We start from the raw sequence: 20,658 nt of genomic DNA, 5'->3' as shown, positions 1-20,658 counted from the left end.
TTTACCACTTCAGTTTGACCATCTGTTTGTGGGTGGTAAGCAGTAGAAAATTACAAACGAGTTTCCATAATGTGCCACAGTGTCTTTCAAAAATAGTTAGTAAATCGAACATCACGATCAAACACTATGGTTTTAGGTAACCCATGGAGACGTACCACACCATCAAAAAAGAGACGATCAACATGAGACGCATCTGACATCTTTGAACATGGGAGGAAATGCGCTATTTTAGAAAAATGGTCCACAATGACAAAAACGGAATCGTGCTTTTTTATAGTCTTGAGAAGCCCAAGCACGAAGTCTATACTAATGTCCTGCCACAAAGCATGTGGCACTGGCAATGGCGTGTACAGCCCAGTATTTTGCTTTCTTTGCTTTGCCAGCTGACATGTTCGACATTGCCCTAAAACTTTGACTACGTCTCGCTTGAGGCTTGGCCAATAGAAACGATCTTCCACGAGGGCAATGGTCTTATCACGACCAAAATGGCCAGCTATCCTTCCTGAATGAAGCTCCCAGATGAGGAATTCATGAAGGGACATACGGGGAATACAAAGTCTGTCTCCCTTGAAAAGAAAGCCATCTTTAAGAACATATTCACCCATAATATGCTGGTCACTAGAGAGTGACACGTAAGTACCCCAAAAATCAGGACATATAGGGTATTCATCTTTCAGTTGCTCAAATCCGACTACCTCTACACTCAAGGAGTTGAGCAACGCCACTCTCCTACTAAAGGCATCCGCTGGTTTGTTTTCAACCTCGGCCTTGTGTTTCAAAACAAATGAATATTCCTGAAGAAACGCTACCCACTTGGCATACCTTGGGTTGAGTTTCTTCTGAGAATGTAAATATTTCAAAGCCTCATGGTCAGAAAACAAAACGAATTCTTGCAGTAGGAGGTAGTGTCGCCAATGTTTCAGAGATTGCACTACCGCATAAAATTCTTTATTGTAAGTGGAGTATTTTTGTTTTGTCTCATTCAGTTTCTCACTGAAATAGGCCACTAGGTGTCCTTCTTGACTCAACACTCTACCTATACCGACACCAGACGCATCGCATGCTACTCCAAAGACTTTAGAAAAGTTAGGTAGACGCATGACAGGAGCTTCCACCATCTTGCCCTTAATTTCTTTAAAAGCCTTGACGGCGGCTTTAGACCACACGAACTCTCCCTTTTTCATGCACTCGGTAATGGGAGCCATGATCATGCTAAAACCCCTAATGAACCGACGATAAAAAGTTGCTAGGCCGTGAAAACTTCACACCTCATGAATGTTCCTTGGTTCTAACCACTCAAGTATGGCCCTGACTTTTTCAGGGTCTGCGCACATCCCTTCAGATGACACTATAAATCCTAAGAACAAAACTTAGCTAGACATAAATGCACATTTCTTAAGATTAGTGTACAACTTTTCCTTCCTAAGGACACCGCAGACCCTTTTTAAATGTTCAAGGTGTGATTCCTTAGTGGTACTATAAATAAGAATATCGTCAAAGTACACCACTAGGAATTTTTCCATGAACGGCCTCAAAGCTTGTGTCATCACCCACATGAAAGTACTGGGTGCGTTAGTCAAGCCGAAGGGCATGACCAACCACTCATACAACCCATCTTTCATCTTAAACGCCGTCTTCCACTCATCTCCTGGGCGTATACGGATTTGGTGATATCCACTCTTGAGGTCTATCTTAGAGAATATAGTGGACCTGGCCATCATATCAAGCATATCATCAAGTCTAGGTATAGGGAACTTATACTTGACAGTAATTTTGTTTATGGCACAGCTGTCCACACACATGCGCCACATGCCGTCTCTCTTTGGCGTCAACAATGCAGGCACGACACACGAGCTCATACTCTCTTGGATGAAACCCTTTTGCAGAAGCTCATCAACTTGCTTCCTCAACTCTACATGCGTTGCATGGTTCATCCTGTAGTGAGAAAGGTTCAGTAAAGTAGACCCTGGGACAAGATCAATGGCATGCTGTATGTCCCTCATAGGTGGCAACTCATTCGGTAAGTCTTCAGGAAATACATCACTGTATTCCTTCATGACCGAGGTTATCTCACGGGGCAACTCTGATGGAACCTCAGGTGTAATTTCTCTAGCCACAAGGGCATACACCATAGAATCCTCCTTAGCCTCTTTTTCAAACTCTCTTGCGCTGATTATATGTAAAGACTTAGGTTTGGATTTCTCCACTTCTCTAGGCTCAGTTGCCTTCTCATCCTTCTTCTTCCCTAGTGTATTCTCAGGTGGCATGGTATTAAGTTTGATCTTTTTACCATTATATATAAAAGTACACGCATTCGAACAGCCAAAGATCATGACATCATTATCGAATAGTCACAGTCTACCTAGGATAACATGTCCCACATCCATAGGTAAAACATCGCACCATAGGGACTCTTTGTATGACCCAAACTCGATGGGGACTAGACATTGCTGGGTGACAGGTAGGGATGTCTTGTCAACCCAAGAAACTTTATACGGGTTTGGATGAGGTGTGGATTTCAGTTTTAAGCGATCTAAGGTGCTAGTGGAAATCACATTCTGACAACTTCCACTATCCACTATCATCTTACAATTCTTTTCACCACACTTGGCAATAGTGTAGAAGATAGTGCTTCGACGCCAGTCAGCACTACTTCTAGACTGAGCTAACACACGCTTGACTACTACAAACGTTGCTTCTCCATCCACTTCTTCTTCATCAGTAAGTCCTCCTTCAGGGTGATACTCTTCAACTTCATAATCACCCTGGTCATCTCCACCCTTGTGGGACTCGCCTATAACTAAGGCTCTCCCACGACTCTTCGTAGGACACTGATTAGACATGTGGCCAAGGTTGCCACACTCATAGCACCTCACTTAGCTCATGTTACTAGGACCGGCACCAAGAACCCCTTTACCCTTGTCCTCCCTAAGCCTAGGTGGAATTTTCGCCTGTGCCCTAGGTTGACTACCAATATTAGGTCTAGTTCCTTGGGAACTAGATCTAACACTGGAGTCTTGGGACTCAAAACGACGAACGACATGAGCCTTCAGATATTGCTCTAACTCCTGCACGACTTGATATGCTTCATCTAAGTCCGTTAAGGGCCGAGTAATAAGCTCGCGCTGAAGATCCGCACAAAGGCCCGTCTTAAAACGCGATAGCGTTACTAGAGGATCTTCTCGAATATCACATCGCATCACATACTCTTCAAATTTAGCGATGTAGTCAGCGGCAGGCATTGACCCTTGGCGTAAGGATTGCCATTGGTCAAGGAGCTTCTGACAGTATGAGAGAAGAAGGTACTTCTCCTTCAACTTCTCTTTCATCTCATACCATTGTGTGATAGGGGCTCTACCAACTCTCTCTATCCTACGCTCGGTGTTGGTCCAGAAGAGCTTGGCTTGACCTACAAGCTTCATCTTAACAAACCGCATTTGACAGTTTTCCGACATGCCATACCACTCAAAGTAGTGGTCCATGTCAGCAACCCAGTCAAGGAAGGCCTTGGGATCCAAGCGCCCATCAAAACTCGGGGCCTCAACTCTCACACTCTTCATCGCACGCTCATTTGGATCATAGCGGTCTTGATGACCACATGTGGCTCGTGCCTCTCGCACCACACTACGACCATTACCACGATCTTTATCCTCACTACCACCACGTGTAGCAGCGCGTTCTTCAATGATTCCTTCCACTTGGGAGTGCGCATCTTCCCCTACAGCGGGGTTTTCCTTTTGGGACGCCTCTAGTTGCTCCACCTTAGTCATGGTAGTGGTAATTTGGTTCTCAAGGCGGAAAAACTCACGCCTTCGACCCACTTCTAGGGCTGTTATCTTTTGTATCAATTGAGCAAGTTGCTCAGATAACTGCTCGTTATTCATGGTAGGTTGAAGTCCGAAACCTCTACCTCTTCTCGTGGGCATACAATGAAGACTTGAACCAAACTCTACCTAACTAGATTACTAGGTGTTATGACTTTCAAGATGAATGCGATGAATGCAAAACTACTATGAACTGACACAATTAAGTTGAAACAGGAAACAACTCAAATCTGGAAATTTTCTAGATTAGGAACTTTCTAAAATTGGAAAGTTTCTAAATTGAAAACTTTCTAAACCTGGAACTTTCCTAAGTTAAACCTAAAAATCAAAACTCTAATTTGATAACTCGATCTAGACAAAAAACCATGCAAGCCTAAGCTTTGGTACCAAATTTGAAGCAGGACAGCCCTAATTATGATGCATGCTCATGGACACAATTAAACAGCGGAAATAAAAGGAATAAATGATCTAAAATTCTAACAGTAATCATCATAACTGAGAAAATCATAAAGAAAACATGCAATGGAGCGGGCCATCACCACAACCATGGATTATGGGATTCAATTACTACTTAGGTTGGATCCGGCGAGGGATGAGACCTCCCGATCTTGCATGGTCACACCCAATCGATCAACGAAGATCACTAGTCCGAAGAACCAAGAAGTTTCTCGGATTAGGGATTTGAGAATTTGGGGGTTTAGGGTTTCGATCGGTTCTCAAGATTTTGATCGAAGAAGGATTAGCCAAAACTAGAAAATAGAAGGAAGAAAATTATTACCTTGAAGAAGTTGGAGGGGCACAAGAAGAAATTAGAAGAAGAAGATTAAGGGATGAGAAGAAGCACCATTAGAGAGAAGAGAGGAAGGAGGCAACCAAAGGGTTTGCTTTTCATTAATCAATAGTTAAAATTCGAGTTTAGGGCTTTAGCCCACTTAAATAAGCAAATAAAGACATAAAATTACTAAAATACCCCTAGAAAAGGCAAACAAAGACATAAAATTACTAAAAGACCCCTAACTAAGTCAAAAACGCACAAATAACATAAGTATGGGAAAGTTTGGGCGCTCGGTCTTCTTTCTCCAATCTTCCTTCACATGTGCCTTCCCTAAGTGGGGTCTTCTATATGTCCAATCACATGTGAAAGGTCTTCAGCTCCTCAATAGTCGCCTATCCACAAGGACGACACTTGTGGTTGGTGCTTTCTTCATTGGTACTCCTTGAATGTGCTTGTGTCCGCATCACATTTGCAATTGGATTTCCTTACTAAAGATGGAGTGACTAGTGCATCAGTCATTGCCTGCTCTTAGTATTCTATTTTCAATCTTTTCTTCTCAACAAATACTGTTACTGTCCCATCTAAGATTTGAAGCAAAACAGAGAGAAACTCTAATTGGACTTCCTTACTAAAGATGGAGTGACTAGAGCATTAGTCATTGCCTTCTCTTAGTATTCTATTTTCAATCTTTTCTTCTAAACAATTACTGTTACTGTCCCATCTTAGATTTGAAGCAAAATAGAGAGAAACTCCAATTGGACTTCCTTACTAAAGATGGAGTGACTAGAGCATCAGTCATTGCCTCCTCTTAGTATTTTATTTCCAATCTTTTCTTCTAAACAAACATTATTACTATCCCATCTCAAATTTGAAGCAAAACAGAGAGAAACTCCATGTTAAAAAAAAAAAAGAACTCTTTAAAAAAACTTTTCTGTTACACGCTCATTATCTATCACTGTGCTTTCTCCATGTAGAGACCTCAGCTTTAACAGCCTGACTGGCGATATTCCAAGCTCCTTTGAAAGCCTTGCAAGAATGGATTTCATGTAAGTCTAACATTATCAAATGAAAATTTGCTATTTGAGTCAATGCTTACCCTTGATAATAATGAAGTGAGGATTTTCTTTCTTTCTTTTTCTTTTTCTTTTTTCTTTTTCCTCCATTTAGGTATTTAATTGGGAATATGCTGACTAGGCCTATACCTGGATGGATCATAAAGAAATAATAATCTTACTCATTAGACTAATTTCCTTAAATGCAGGTAGTTTTGCACTGAAGAATCAAATGCTGGATGACAGAATATTCTCCAAATTGCATCTGAATTTGCAACGCCTCCTGTAGGTATTTTCTCAATCTCTATACACATTGCCTTAGAGAAAAATATGTACAAAAGGTGCTTACCCAATCACAAGGCAAGCGCACTAAATAGGAAAACTCCACAAACATCACTACTTGTGGCCGCACCTAGCACATGTGGGACACCTAAGCTAACCGTAAGGTGTGACTGATTGTGTAGATGACTTGGTCCAGAAATCAAGTGGATCACTCATTAGGGAACCACTTGTGTGTATGAATGCGAAAACCAAAGTAGCCCCGGTATTGTGGATGTTATCCATCCAAGTGGGGCTCAATAGAGCAATGATCCCAGATTTACAAATAAAAATAAATAAATAAAAATTGAAGAGAATGCCAATTATGTGTTAGATGCCCCATTTGTTTGGATATCAAACTTAAATATTTAAGTATCTTTTAAGAAAAAATAATTTATTTCGGTCCTTTTTATTTATTTTTATTTATGTTATTGCTTTTCAAGTTCCAAAAGCAACCTATCTTTTATGAATAATCTTATCCATCTATTTTTTTTCATTCTTCTGACTGGATGGTGTGGATTATCCCATCAGTATGACTTTTTCAGGGCAGCCTATGAAGTGGAGGTAGGGTTGATGGCTCTGCCCCAGGGCCCAGCTTGGCATAACCATTCTAGTTTGGAACCCACCTATTTGAATTGAAAATAAGTGTACACTGTTTAAAATGTTGGTCATGTATAATAAAAATTCTCTTCCTAAATATGTGGGGCTGATGATGGTGATAGTCCTTTCCAAATGAATTCCCTCTTTGGTGTTTATGGTTCTCATTCTAGTTTTGTAGCTAGGAATTAGCTACAATGGATTTCCAAGAGGTTGTGCAGATGACGAACTTCCTTGGGCAAAGGTTAGTTTACCCGTTTAACTTGATGATTTGTTCTTTCATAGGTGTTCCCTAATGTATCCTTTTCTTTATTTTCATATTTCAAAAATCTAGGACTGGAGACCCATTGGAGACAATATCCATAAGTCATACTAATGCATCTCCTTCAAAGTCCATTCCTTATTTCTATCTCATTGATGTTGACATGTTTCCTTTTCCCATGACCCATGGAATTTAATCTCTTCTCTAATTGATCCATTGAAGATGTCATTTACGTGAACATGTAGGTTGGCAAATAAATAAGCAGACCTTATACACTTATTTTGGATTTATGCGTCGGATTAGCATAATAGACCACATTTTGTTGCATGACCTGTCTGTCATTGCATTGACCCTCTTCCATAGTTCGATGTTGGGGTTGAGCTCATTGCTCAATTGATGGTGCTCTAAGCTTCACCCTTGAGGTCACAGGTTCAATCCCAGCTTACCCATGAATAAGGCTTCTATGTTAGAGAAGGTAACAATGTAACAGATGAACTGACTCTAACTGAAGTGGTTTTAACTGTTCCATGAGAGGGTGAACTGCCATGTCCTTCAGATCATTTTAACATTATCATGTCAGTATTAATACCAAATATTGAATTTGATCTTGATCTTTTCTAGCATATGGAAATACCTTTTCACGACGAGAATGATACTAATAACGAAGAAGAAGTGGAGGTTGCTGATGAGTTTGACAACGACTTTGATGAAGATGTGAGTATTTTTACATTTTTTTTTTTTAACGTGATCCATCACATTGTAGAGTGCACCTGGTGAATGGTTTGGATCATCAGAAGCCTGAATGGTTTGGATCATCAGACGGTGGGACTAAGTGAATGAAGAGCTAAAATATACAATGATCTCAGCCAATTTATCAACATTTTCACCTGGGCCAATACTCTATACAGGTGGGTCACACCTTCCAACGATCCATACCATTCATTCAGTATAATCATTCCCATCATCAATTGGCAATGTTGCACAAAAGTCCTCCATAAAACAATCAAATAAATTTTGGCTGTTGCCAAAAACTGGTTTGAAAATAATAATCAATAGTTCATTCTTTACTTTTTCACTTGTACAGGCACTGTTGTGGACAAAGCAATTTGCCACCCGCAAAACCACGACCACGACTTCTACATGTGTTCACACGCAGAAATGATTATAAGATTTGATATGGAGCTGACCTTTGTGTTAAATTGTGGGAAGTCACCATCCATCCTGCCCTCGATTGATTGCAGCACATGGTCTTTTTATTGTGCTCATATCCATAGACAAGCCGAAAGAATTGGTCCACAATTAATCAAGGTGGGTGTGGATTTCTTACTCTTGCGTCATCTTTTCCTTTAAACAGGGAGCAATGCGCCCTACTCACTACCATGTTTTGCTGGATGAGATTGGCTTCTCCCTTGATGATCTTGTGCATTCATTGTCCTATGTGTAAGAAACCTTTCCCCTCCCCTCTTTTGTATACAGTGACTTTATTTATGTCCTTACAATGTATGGGTAAATGCCAAAATCATTCATGGTATTGCTCTACATCCATTCAGATATCAGAGTGCATCCAATAGCAATGGAAAAGGGAGTTGCTAAAATTATTCATGGTTTTCTAACAAGTTGTTGGTAAAAATTATTTGTTTCACTCAAATTATTTACCTCTACTATATACTGTATATAATGCCAATAGCTTTGCACATTTTTTCCTTTGCAATTAGTCTTCATAGCTTGGTTAAGAGATGGTAAATTCATCATAAAAGTGTTGCTCCTTGACAAGGAATCATTGAGGTTTTACTACTGCTTCCTTCACTTTTCTAAATGCGAGTAGCCTGCCCGACTTCTCCTCGCCTTCCCTACATGTGGAGTGGACGAAGAGGAGACAGTGATGCTCTGTGCAGTCCACTATGATGTATATGGAAAATCTACTTTGTCCATCAGGTGAGAACTATTATTTGAACTGTATAAAAGAAAATCCCAATTACAAACTCACATGGTCCACACCAATGGGAACAATGTAAAGTTGTTCCCAAAACCTCTGAATTTACATGGTGTGGCCCACCTGAGTTTTTATCAGGCTGACTTTTCTATCTTCTCTTCATCCTGGTGAGTTAGACCTGATTAACAAGTTGAATGAAAGATACCCCACATGGTGGCCAACACAAAAACCTGTGTTCTTCATCCCATTCCCACTATTCCATGTGGTGTGCCCCATCTGGGTTGTGGATCTGGTTGATTTTTTACATGATGGACAATGTTACATTTAAATAGTTGTAAATGACTCTCTCTCTCTCTCTCTCTCTCTCTCTCTCTCTCTCTCTCTCCATTCCCTTGCTCCACTTGCATCACACGTGCCATAACCCTGATTTTACATGATTCCTCCTTTTTTGTGCAAGACTTATATTAACGACTACTGTGTTAATAGGGAATTTGGGCTGACATGCTTTGTGGGACACTGATGCAAACCTTAATCTTACTTGGGATCATTTGGAAAACCAATTGGAAGAAAGAGGTGAAGTTACTAAATTGCAACTCCCTTTTGCATGCTGAATCCAGACCGCTCATCTGGTGGGTACTGGTGTGGATGGTGTAATTTAGTGAAATTATGATTATTGGACTATCATGTTCATCCCATTTATGTTGATGTTTTGATTGTGACCTATTGATTATTTTATCTTAATTTGAAGGCCCGATGGTTCATTCTCGATGGTTTTTGAGGGGTCTTTTTGGGAGCTTAGATTTCTACTCTGTAATTCAAATGTGGCTATGCATATTATTTACTACTTTCTCTCATATATTATTGTGCCTTATTATTTTTAGGTTAAAGCAACCAATCCAAAGAAACATGTACAGTGTGCGTCCTAACATAGGCATTGTTTTGCTTGGGATGATATGCAACATTACAGGTGATCTTCTAGTTTTAGTTGTTGAATAGTCACTCTTTTGCATGTTTAGCTTTTGAATCTTTATGTTGTTTTTTGGCTAATCAAATTGCTTACCGTCTTTGTTTTGATTTAATAGTTACAATGCAAGCCCAAAAAGAAGCTCTGCCTAGATATGCAATGCAAAGACAAGTTCCTCTTTCGGAGTGTCATTGCAGGTTCCCTTGTGTTTTCTCTAGGGGTGGAACACATAATGGAGGATTATTTATTTATTTTTAGTGTATTCGGGCAATTGTAAACTTATTGTTGTAAATATATATAATTTTTATTATAAAGTTCTACCATATTTGTTCAATATTAAATTTAAATTGTATATAATATTCTTTAGTTTTTAAATATTCAAAGATATGTATAACTTTTATTGGCCATTTGGAAATAATGAAAAATACCATTCCTAAAATTTAATATCTGACCATTGGTAACATTAAGGACGGTTCAAAATCGTTCCTAAAATTTCATTCTTAAAATTTAAAATTAACCGTTTACAACCTTAAAATCTGAAATGGTACTTGATACGGTATTGAACTGTTCCAGTTTTTTTTTTTTTTTTTTTTTTTTTGCGATGCCTCTTTTAGGAACGGTTTAAAACCGTTCCTACGGATTTAGGAACTGTTTTAAACCATTCCTAAATAACATTTTTGATGTAGTGATTGGTCCAATAATGTCTATGGTTGGCTAAACCTCTTAGTTAAGGCTAAAAGGTGAAGCTTGTACCATAATGGGATGTTTCCATTGCTTTGATTCATGTTTATGTTGAACTCCATGGATTCTAATTTAATATTTAAGGAATACTTTCAGTTTTTAATGGTTTATTATGACCAATTTACAGTTGATCAATAATAGCTTTGAGTACCTTCTTTTCCTGATTTGAGATTGTGAAATTAGTAAGTCTTGTTGTTCATCGTCATCCCTTGGGCATGGTAGGGTGATGGAATCCTTCCTAATCTTCACAATTCTCCTGCTTTGAGATTATGAGATTGGTAAATTCTGTTGTTTGCCATTGTTTCTTGGGCATGGTTTGGTGATGGAATCCCTGCCAATTATTATAGTTCTCCTTCATTGAGAATTAGGTCAATGGAAGTTCAGATTTGGTTTTATTGATATATTTTCCAATTGGATAGGATAGGACTTCAATTCTAATTGTGTTACTTGAATCAAGCAAGAGGGCTCCCTGATCACTATAAGTGGATCCTTGGAAACCCTAGTTCCCACCTTTAGATTCTTAGTTTTAATTACTATATTCACAATTACTCTCTTAATCACTTCGGAATTAGTTTCACATCTTCTAATTCTACTTCTAGTTAATTTCAGAAACGTACAAGTTTTAGTCCCTGTGGCTTTGACTTCGGTCTTACCAAGATATTACTACATCACGACCCTACACTTGGGGTTGTGAACATTGGTCTATTTCATAAGTTGACCTAGATACTTACTATTTTTTCACCCAACAATAAGCCCCCCTTACTTCTCAAGCTGATCTATAGAGGCTCAGAAAGTAAGTCCAATATAGCTAGGTCAGGTTATATGTAGTTTAGGTCAAGCTACGTCATCATAAATGCTAGCTATGACATCCAGCACGGTCTCTAAGCGTGTCAGTAACTGAACATGGCGTGTTGTTTCGTGGTTCGAGGTCACATGGGGTGTCAGGCCACCGTTTCAGTGACAGACTAATGAGAACGTGACACGTGGCCAATACTCGATATTGGGGTAGAGTAATGTATGAGGTCACACCACGTGTCAGCAAGGGGTAGTCGAAAGGAGGCCAGACGGCCCAACATTGATGGGCGTGCTCAAGTGATGACATGTGGCCTCCCTATATAAGGGAAGCCCTAACCCTTTGTCGCCTCTATTTGCATTCGCCCTTTCTGTCTAGTCGTCTTCCCAAGTGTCGAATAAGCAATTTCTAGTGACTGTAATCATCGATGTCTGGGAATTTGTTTCCTCCCCTGTGAGCTCTAAAACTTGCCCCCTCCTTTCTTTTTCCCTTTTAATTAGTGAGTATCAACAGTTATAAAAAGCTGCAATGTCGGACTCTCTGAGTTCAGGGGAGGGGTCCTCCGATGGTGATAGTGGGGCCAGTAGCCTTTGAGTGATGTCGAACTCACCATCGCCACTGGTGATGATGGCAAACATTAATTTCATGACATCACAGGTGATGGAGCAGTACTCGGCAGAGAGGCCGGTTGATGTAGAGTGTGACCTTTCCGGTGAAGAGGACCTGAAAGGATTTACTGGCGAAGAGGGTTAGAGAGGTCCTGTGCCCTTGACCCTCACTGAAGAGGATTGGCTCGAATCAGGCTCGGATATCACTTCCCCAAGTTTTTAGTTCTTCAGATTCCCTCATCGGACGAGCTTCCTGACCAGCCTCTAGAGGGAGTTGTCGCGATCTTCTAGGTTGCCCTTCAGTGTGGCTTGCGGCTTTCTCAGCAAGGTCTGGCAAGGCCTTTGCTTGCCCGCCTGAATCTGGCCCCATGACAAATGATTCCCAATAGATGGAGGGCTCTCATCGACTGCGCGGTTCTGTGGTCTGAGCTAGAGCAGCCCTAGCTAACCATTGAAGAGTTCCTTCATCTATACCAACTGAAGCCGAACAAGCTGTAGCTCGGCTGATACTATCTCTCTACCTGGCGGGAGACTGGAGGGAGACTTATTACTGATCCTCCATCATCTAACAAGAACTGGAGGGATAAGTGGTTTTGGGCTTTTGGATGCTGGGAGGTAGCCGACCTACCTCTAGCCTCGGATCAGCACTGGGTCCCCACAACATTTTTCGACCTAAGTATTCCTTGGTTGTAGTTGTTTTTTAGCTCATCCTTGTTTGGCCAGTCTTCGAATTCTCTTAACCCATTGGTTGATGTTTTCTATTGCAGTTGTCCTTAAGCATCCTCTATTGCTCGACATTGGATCACTTGCTTAGATCAAAGGGGCGAAAGAACTAGGAGAGGACAAGAGGTCTTGGAGGGTACTTCTCCAACCAGTGTTTCTTCTCAAATCAGGCTTGGACCTCGCTCTTACTGATAAGAACTTCGATAAGACCCCCGGCCGAGCTTTGGAACTTAGGAATTTTTGTGGATTTTCATAACTGATTTTCTTTGTGTTTCACTTGTAGAGTTGCCTGAAGCTCGTCCTCTGCGCAGGCCTACTTACAAGCTTTAGGTGCGTCCCTGAGAGGAGCTAGCAACACCGAAGAGGAAGAGGCAGAAGACCTCCTCTAAGAGCAAGGGGAAGGTCGGCTCCTCTTGTCCAATTGTGTTGGAGGTGGAAGGAGAAAGAATAGAGGTGGTGCCCTCCTCTGACATTGCTAGAATGGTGGGGACGACCGTTCTGGATGGAGCTTCCTCTGCCGAGGCATAGGGGGTTCCCGAGGAAGCTTGCCCTTCAAGGGCAGGAAAGGTAGCTCACCCTTCTGGAGCGCAAGGGGAGCATAAGGGTCTCCGTTGAACTGTTGAGAGATCCTTCCTTAGGCAGAGTGTCACGAGCTTAAGGCGAAGTTCAGAAATTTGTTCGACTTCCCAATAAAATCAGCTCTTGCATTCGCGACTATGAGTCTCCTTGTGGTAATTAGATCTTCCAATGCTCGGTCGTTCTTTATTTTCAGTTGCTCAACTTCTTCTTACTTTTTTATCTTGTAGCTCTCCCTGTGCATGTTGAAGGAGTGTGCTGAGGTTGCTTAGCTTCGAGAGTAGATAGGTGAGGCGAGCAAAAAGCTCAAGCAATTGGAAGCTCTGGCTACAACTGCGAAGGCCGAGCTAGAGGCCGCGAGGAAGCTTATTGGAGAGGCTTCTGCAAAGTCGGTTCAGTGGGAGGCCGAGCTTAAGGCGAAGCTCAGGGAATCAAAGACGAAGGTTGGGGAGGCTGGGGTGAAGCTCAAGAAGCTTAAGGCATGGAATCGAGCCGCTTTAGCCAAAGCTAGGGAGGACACAATCAAGGAGTTCAAGTCTTCCCAGGCGTACAAGGAGGATAGAAATGCCCTCTATCGTCAGGGCTACACCAAGTGTGTTGAGACCATGAAAAAGGCCTTTCCAGAGCTAGATCTCTCTGGCTTTGATGAGACTGAATCTGTCTCCGATGCATCGGGTGATGAGGTAGCTCTTGAGCAGACCCTCGAGGCTTGAAGATCGGCTTCCCTTGCAGTGCTTTTTTCCTAGGCTTTGGAATCCCTTTCCCTTTGTTCTGCAATACCTTACCCTTTTTATATTAATGTAAACTGATGCAAGTGTGCCCTTTAAGGCTTTGACTAAAGTAAACGCGCCCTTCAAGGCTTTATTAATGAAAAGTTGTTCATTTTTGGAACGATATTCCTTGTAGATTTTTTCTAATTTAATTAGATCACACTCAATTTTGAATAGATCTAATCGGGCTCAATTCAAATAGGCTAAACCTTGTTGGATTCGTTTGGTCAGGCCTTGGTTGAACCTTAGTTAGATCTGATAGGTCGGACATAGGTTGGACCTTGGTCAGATCCAATAGGTTGGACATAGGTCAGACGTAGGTCAGACCTTGACCAGAGCCGATAGGTCAGATCTGGTAGACATAGTAGGTCTAGTAGGAACCAGGTTGTGAAACTTTATTAGTACTGGCTTGAAGTTGTTCGTCGTACAATAAGCTTCGCGCTAATCTACTAAGGGTAATAAATCTTGAGATGTTTAGCGTTTAAGGATGCGGTAGGAGCTGACCATCCAGATTTTCCAGTCAGTATGAGCTAGGTTGGCTTGTACTTATTACTATGCAGGGTCCCTCCCAATTTAGGCCAAAGGTCCCCGATCCTGTTTTTTGGTGATTTGAAAGGTCCTTCGAAGGACTAAGTCGCCGACTCGGAACCTTTTGACTTTTACCCTAGTGTTGTAGAAACGAGTTAGTTGCTGCTGACGGATGGCGGTTCAGATCTGATCTTACTCTCTCCTTTCTTCGAGAAGGTCGAGACTCAGTGCCATTAGTTCAATATTGATCTGTTCATCGAATGAATCTGTCTGAGCTCTAAGTAGCCCGATCTCTACTAGAGTGACCGCTTCTGCTCCATATGCCAAGGAAAAGGGGGTTTCCCTAGTAGCCATCCGGGTAGTTGTTTGGTATGCCCAAAGGACTTTGGAGAGTTCTTCAGCCCATGCTCCCTTGGCATTCTCGAGCTTAGTTCGGAGATGATGCTTGATGATTTTGTTGATTACTTCAACCTGTCCATTTGCCTACGGATGTCGCGGTTAAGAATAGACGTTACAAATTCTGAGGTTATGGCACATTCCCTGGAATTACTTATTGTCAAATTGCTTTCCATTGTCAGAGACGATGGTCCGAGGAATTCCGAATCTCAATATAATGTTCTTCCAGATGAAGTCTATGATATTTTTCTCGGTTATCTTTGTCAATGGTTCGGGTTCAACCCATTTTGTAAAGTAGTACTCGACTGCTACCACGACAAGCTTGGTCTAACCTTTGCAAGTTAGGAGAAGACCAATGATGTCAATTCCCCACTGAGTGAATGGCAATGGTCCAGTCATTTAGCGAGCTCTTCAGGTGGCTGCCAAGGTATGTTCACGAAGCATTGACACTTATTACATTTCCAAGCAAAATGTCGAGCATCAAATTGGATGGTCGACTAATAATAACCTTGTCGAGTGACCTTGTGGGCTAAAGATCGACCTCCAGAGTGCTTCCCACAGATCCCTTCATTAGTCTCCCTTAGCACGTACTTTGCTTCCTCCGATCGGAGGCATCTGAGATAGGGAAGGTAAAAACCTTTTTTTGTAGAGGACGTCATTGAGTATGGTATAACAGATTGCTTTAGTTCGTGTAAGTTCTATATTGAATAAAGCACACCTTTGTTTGTCAAATTACATTTAGACAAAACAACTTATGAAGTGCTCCATCTAATGTGGATCAAGATGGAAAGTTCAAGACTCTACTTCAAGTCAAGTAGTGGATCAAGATGGAAAGTTCAATATCTATTAAATTCAAGATGATTGAGTTCAAGTTCTACTAAAGATCTAGTAAAAGATCAACCTCCATCTTCAAGTTTTATTGAAGACTCAAGTAGAAGAACAAGTACCGTGAAGTTTAAGCTACTTCAAAGTTCAGTCATATCAGGTATAACAAACCCTAGAAAGACCTTAGGCTTAGGTTCTTTCAAAGCATAAATTTAAATCGGTTTCTATACTTATGTTAAGCTAAATTTTGACTAGTCTAGGTTATGGTTTGACTAGTATAAGCTGTGGCTCGACTAGTCTAAGGAATCTTCGACCAGTCTAGTTTAAATTCCAAAAAATGGATTTTTCCATTACTTCTTCGACCAGTCGAGTAGGCTACTTGACCAGTCGAAGATAGGCCTTCGACCAGTCGAGGGTTGCTCGACTCGAAGTCTAACAACTATTTTTTAGCACCCTCGACTAGACGAATACCATGCTTGACCAGTCGAACAGGGCCCTCAACCAGTCGAAGTTTTGTTTTATCTAATCGCATTCAAATTTAAAAATTTGTTGGAATGAAATCCGGTTCTTAGATGAGTCGAAGAATGTCTTAGATGAGTCGAAGCAACAACTTTCTACCTATAAATAGAGGCTTTCTTTCAATCTGAAAATACAATTCAAGTACATCAAATCCATCATTAAGAGAGATAGAAGCCCCTATTATACTCAAGCTATTGCATGGTATTTATAAATTTTTAAATAGCTTATTTATTTTAATTCCTAGATCTCTTATTCTTTGAATTTCATTTTATAAATAGAGTAGATACTCTTCTTTGAAATCTTGAGGAATTCAAACAAGTAGCCTTTGGTTTGAATTTATTTAAAATCAATCTAGAACCTTGAACCCTTGTCTATGTGACTGAACATTGAACAATCTACGATAAGAGAAGCGGTTCTACGGCTATATCGACTAATACATCTTCAAAGGTAAAGATAAGTATATTTTATCATTTGTATTTTGATTTTATTGAGATAGCCAGAAAATCTCAATTGTTGGTTTTCTTGAGATAGCCAGAAAATCTCAGTGAGGGATTTTTTTATTTGTGATAGCCCTTTAAAATCACAACTGTATCAGGTTTTAAGGTGACCTTATGGAAACCTTTTTTATAGTGAAAGTCAATATCACGTGGATAGTGATTATTGGGAGTGGAGTAGGTGTGGTTGTTTGAGAACGGTTGTTGTACAAACCGAACCACTATAACTATTGGTGTTGTAATGAATGTTTAATTTTTGCATTTGTGGAGAATGGTTGTAATTTTATTTATGCAAAAGTGGTGAATGTTTGTAATAAATAACTTTATTTTCTCTTGCTTGGTTTGAGATCTTGAGTCTTACAATAGTTCGTGAAATAAGGTTGTCCTACCTAAACTTTGTTTTCGGTGGAGGTTGTCCTACGAACTAGTTTGAATCAATTTTTCAATACTAGTGTGATTGAGTTTTCTAATTTATTTATTATTTCAGCAGTTTAATTTTTATTTGGCATAGTCCTATTCACCCCCCCTGCCCCTCTTCGACTTCCTAAGCTCTCCTTTTCAAGTGGTATCAAAGCTAAGTTGCTCATTTTTTTGGATTAAATTCCTTAAGTTAAAAGATATGGAGTTTTTATAATGTCAAATTTTGATAGCTTGTCTATTATAAGGCCATCACCTTTTGATGGCTTTAACTATGCATAACGAAAAGCCAGAATGAGGATTTTTTTTAAATCCTTAGATGAAAGCATGTGGCAAGCCACTATAACCAAATGGAAACCTCCTATGTCTGAAATATTAGGCAATGATAGTTAAATTTATGAGAGAAACTGCATTCTATTTATGGACTGTAGCTCAGAAAAGCAAAAGCAGTGTTAATGCTAAGGCCTTAAATGTCATAACTTGTGCTTTATCACCTGATGAGTTTAAGAGAATTATTTCATGTGATACAACCAAACAAGCTTGGGATATTCTTGAAATGACACATAAAGGAACTACTATAGTCAAGAAATCAAAATTTCAAATCCCCACTATTATATTTAAGGAAATTTGTATGGAAGAAAATGAAACTTTCATGGAGTTTTTTATGAAATTAAATGATATAGTAAATTTCATATGGGGTCTGGGAGATGGAATCTCAGAAAGCAAGGTCTGTGCAAAAATACTACAATCTCTTCCTGAGAGATTCAATTCTAAAGCAACTACCATTTAGGAATTAAGAGACACTAATTATATGAAGGTTGAGGAGTCAGTTGGCTCTCTCTAAACATATGATTTAAATTTTAAATCTCCTAATGGTAAGTCCATTGCTCTCAAATCTTCTAAATCTGTTTCAAAATAAAATTGTGCTAATTTTGATTTTGAAGATACAAAATGTAAGTGTTATGGTTTCTAGCTCCTACAATTGTCAAATTTTGTAGTGCCAAAACCTCTCTTGGAATCTGTCTTGTATAGCTCATCTAAATAATGAAGTCTGTGCATCTCTCAAGGACAATGGTCTTTAGTTCAAGAACTTCAAAGGCAAGTGTACTTGAATTCAAGCTTTCAAGCTTCAAGAGTTCAAGATTTTCAAAGTTGTGTACAAGTCAAGACAACGTTCCTAGATTTTGATACTCAAGTTCAAGCTTCAACGTTAGTCAATTTCAAGCTTCAAGAGACTTAAGTTGAAGCTTCATCTTATGACAAGATCTCAAGCTTCGTGAACTTCAAAGAACGACTATCAACTGAAGAAAAAGAAGTTTCAATGTTCATACATCATGTATAAGGTATGAATGACCCTAAATTGACCATGGGGTAGGTCATTTTGAATACATAATTCAATTAGCTCATTTTATAAGTGAATAGACTGTTTCTCAACTAGTTTTGGACTCTGTTCGACTAGTCCTAGCACTGGCTCGACTAGTCCAGGAAATTCTTCGACTAATCCTAAGTTTGTTGCAAATTTTTAGAATTTTTTGTTAAGCCTTGACCAGTCCTAGAGATGCTCGACCGGTCCTGTGAACAGTGCTCGACTCGTTCTCAACTAGTCGTGCAACCTTGACTAAAAGTCCAGCAACTAAATCTAGTTTCACACGACCAGTCGGCCTCGACTCAAAGTCTAGTAACTAAATCTGGTTCCATACGACTAGTCGTGGACAAGTCATGACCAGTCGTGGAGGTCTCTCGACCGGTCATGGAGGGCTTACGACCAGTAGTGGAGGTCCCTCGACCGATCGTGAAGGGCTTATGACCAGTCATGGGATGACTTTATCTTATCACGCTCAAAATTTCAAAAATTTGTTGGTCCTACGACCAGTCGTGGTGTCCTCAGGAACAGTTGTGAACGTAATTTCTTCACTTATAAATAGAGCATAAATTTCAGAGTTTGTTAATCAATTCAAGCTAAATCAATACGCAACTCTAAGCGATAAGTTAGTGATCTTTTTAAGCTATATTGTGCTCATTTAATATTCTCTTAATTTAGCTTTATTATATTTGATTTTGTTTTCTTTATTCTAATCATATTTGAAGAAGGGATTGAATCTTGCCCTTTGCTTAGAATCAAAATCAAATAGAGCTAGCCTAACTTGATTTAATTTAAAATCTATGTGGAATCTATAACCATTTTTTAAGTGAGTTTGGACATTAAACTTCTACGTTGAACTTCTATTCCAATTTGGTTCTTCTGGGCTTCATCAAAAAGAGAATATTCAGGTATTTTACATTATTGTAAATTTCTGTATTTTGGTTTCATTGAGATTGTACTAGAAAAATCTCTCTGTTTTGATTTGTCTGAGGTGATCCAAAAAACTTAGAGTGTGGGGTTTTTGAATTGTGTAAGCCCACTTGAAAGACAATTGTGAGGGTTTTAGGTGAACCTGGAAAAACCTATTTTCATAGTGAACGTTAATATTCACTGTGCGAGGATATTAGGAGGGGAGTAGTTGTATGGCTATTGTTTAATAGTTAGTGTACACACAAGCGAACCATAATAATTTCTAGTCTTGTGGATTGATTATTTATTTCTTTTTGTGGATGTTTATAATTTTCCTTTTTGCATTTGCGGAGAATGTTGTAATTTCTTTTATGCAAGTGTGGGAATGTTGTAATAGCTTAGATTTCTTTTCGTGCTATTCATTTCTTTATTCCTCTGTATCAGTTTGAGTTTTTAATATACAGACCTTTCTAGGAATCAGGTTGTCCTACCATAAACCTTGTTTTTTGGTGTAAGGTTGTCCTTAGAACAACATCTGTATCAATCTCTCAATACTCGTTCATTTGAGGTTGTATTTAATTTCTGCATTGTGGATTATTTAAGTGCTATCTTTCCTTTATTTGTTTAAATTTTGCTGTTAATTATTTTAATTTGGCATAGTCATATTCACCCCCCCCCCCCCCCCTCTAGGACATATTACTCGGCCTTTTCAAGTGGTATCAAAGCCTAATAGCTCGTTTTTATTGTTGTTACTATTTGGATTAATTTCCTAAGCTAATCGATCTAAGCTGTTTGAGATGTCAAATTTTGATAGCCTTTCAGTCACTAGGCCTCCACCATTTGATGGCTCCAATTATGCTTATTGGAAAGCCAGAATGAGGATTTTCCTAAAATCCATGGATGAGAGCATGTGATAAGCCATAGTGACTGAATGGACCCCTCCTACCACTGAAGTAACTAGTATCAATGGATCCAAATCTATGAAAATCACACCTTATTTTACTTGGATCACTCTTCAGGAAAATGAGAGTAGTGCCAATGCAAAGGCTTTAAACGTCATAACTTGCCCACTATCACCGGATGAATTCAAAAGAATTATATCCTGCGATACTGCAAAGCCAGCCTGGGATATTTTAGAAATGACACACGAGGGAACAAAAATCGTCAAGAAATCTAAAGTCCAAATCCTCACAACCAAATTTGAGGAAATATATATGGAAGAAAATGAAACCTTCATGGACTTCTATACAAGATTGAATGACATTGTGAAC

General features: G+C 39.7%; 2 long non-coding RNA genes across 2 annotated transcripts; both read left to right on the top strand.

The window, feature by feature from the left end:
• The first annotated feature begins 5,533 nt into the window (after nt 1–5,533).
• Nucleotides 5,534–8,010, top strand: LOC131224371 (uncharacterized). The gene is made up of 4 exons (XR_009160859.1): nt 5,534–5,645; nt 5,861–5,940; nt 6,752–7,542; nt 7,913–8,010. It is a non-coding gene; the product is annotated as an uncharacterized LOC131224371 (long non-coding RNA).
• A 241-nt stretch (nt 8,011–8,251) lies between these two features.
• LOC131224370 (uncharacterized) lies at nt 8,252–10,045 on the top strand. The gene is made up of 2 exons (XR_009160858.1): nt 8,252–9,334; nt 9,844–10,045. It is a non-coding gene; the product is annotated as an uncharacterized LOC131224370 (long non-coding RNA).
• Nucleotides 10,046–20,658: the final 10,613 nt, after the last annotated feature.

The sequence above is a fragment of the Magnolia sinica genome, chromosome 13 (genome assembly GCF_029962835.1).
Source record: "Magnolia sinica isolate HGM2019 chromosome 13, MsV1, whole genome shotgun sequence".
Taxonomy (NCBI): domain Eukaryota; kingdom Viridiplantae; phylum Streptophyta; class Magnoliopsida; order Magnoliales; family Magnoliaceae; genus Magnolia; species Magnolia sinica.
The sequence above is the reverse complement of the archived record's forward strand: the minus strand, read 5'-3'. Positions and strand labels throughout refer to the sequence as shown.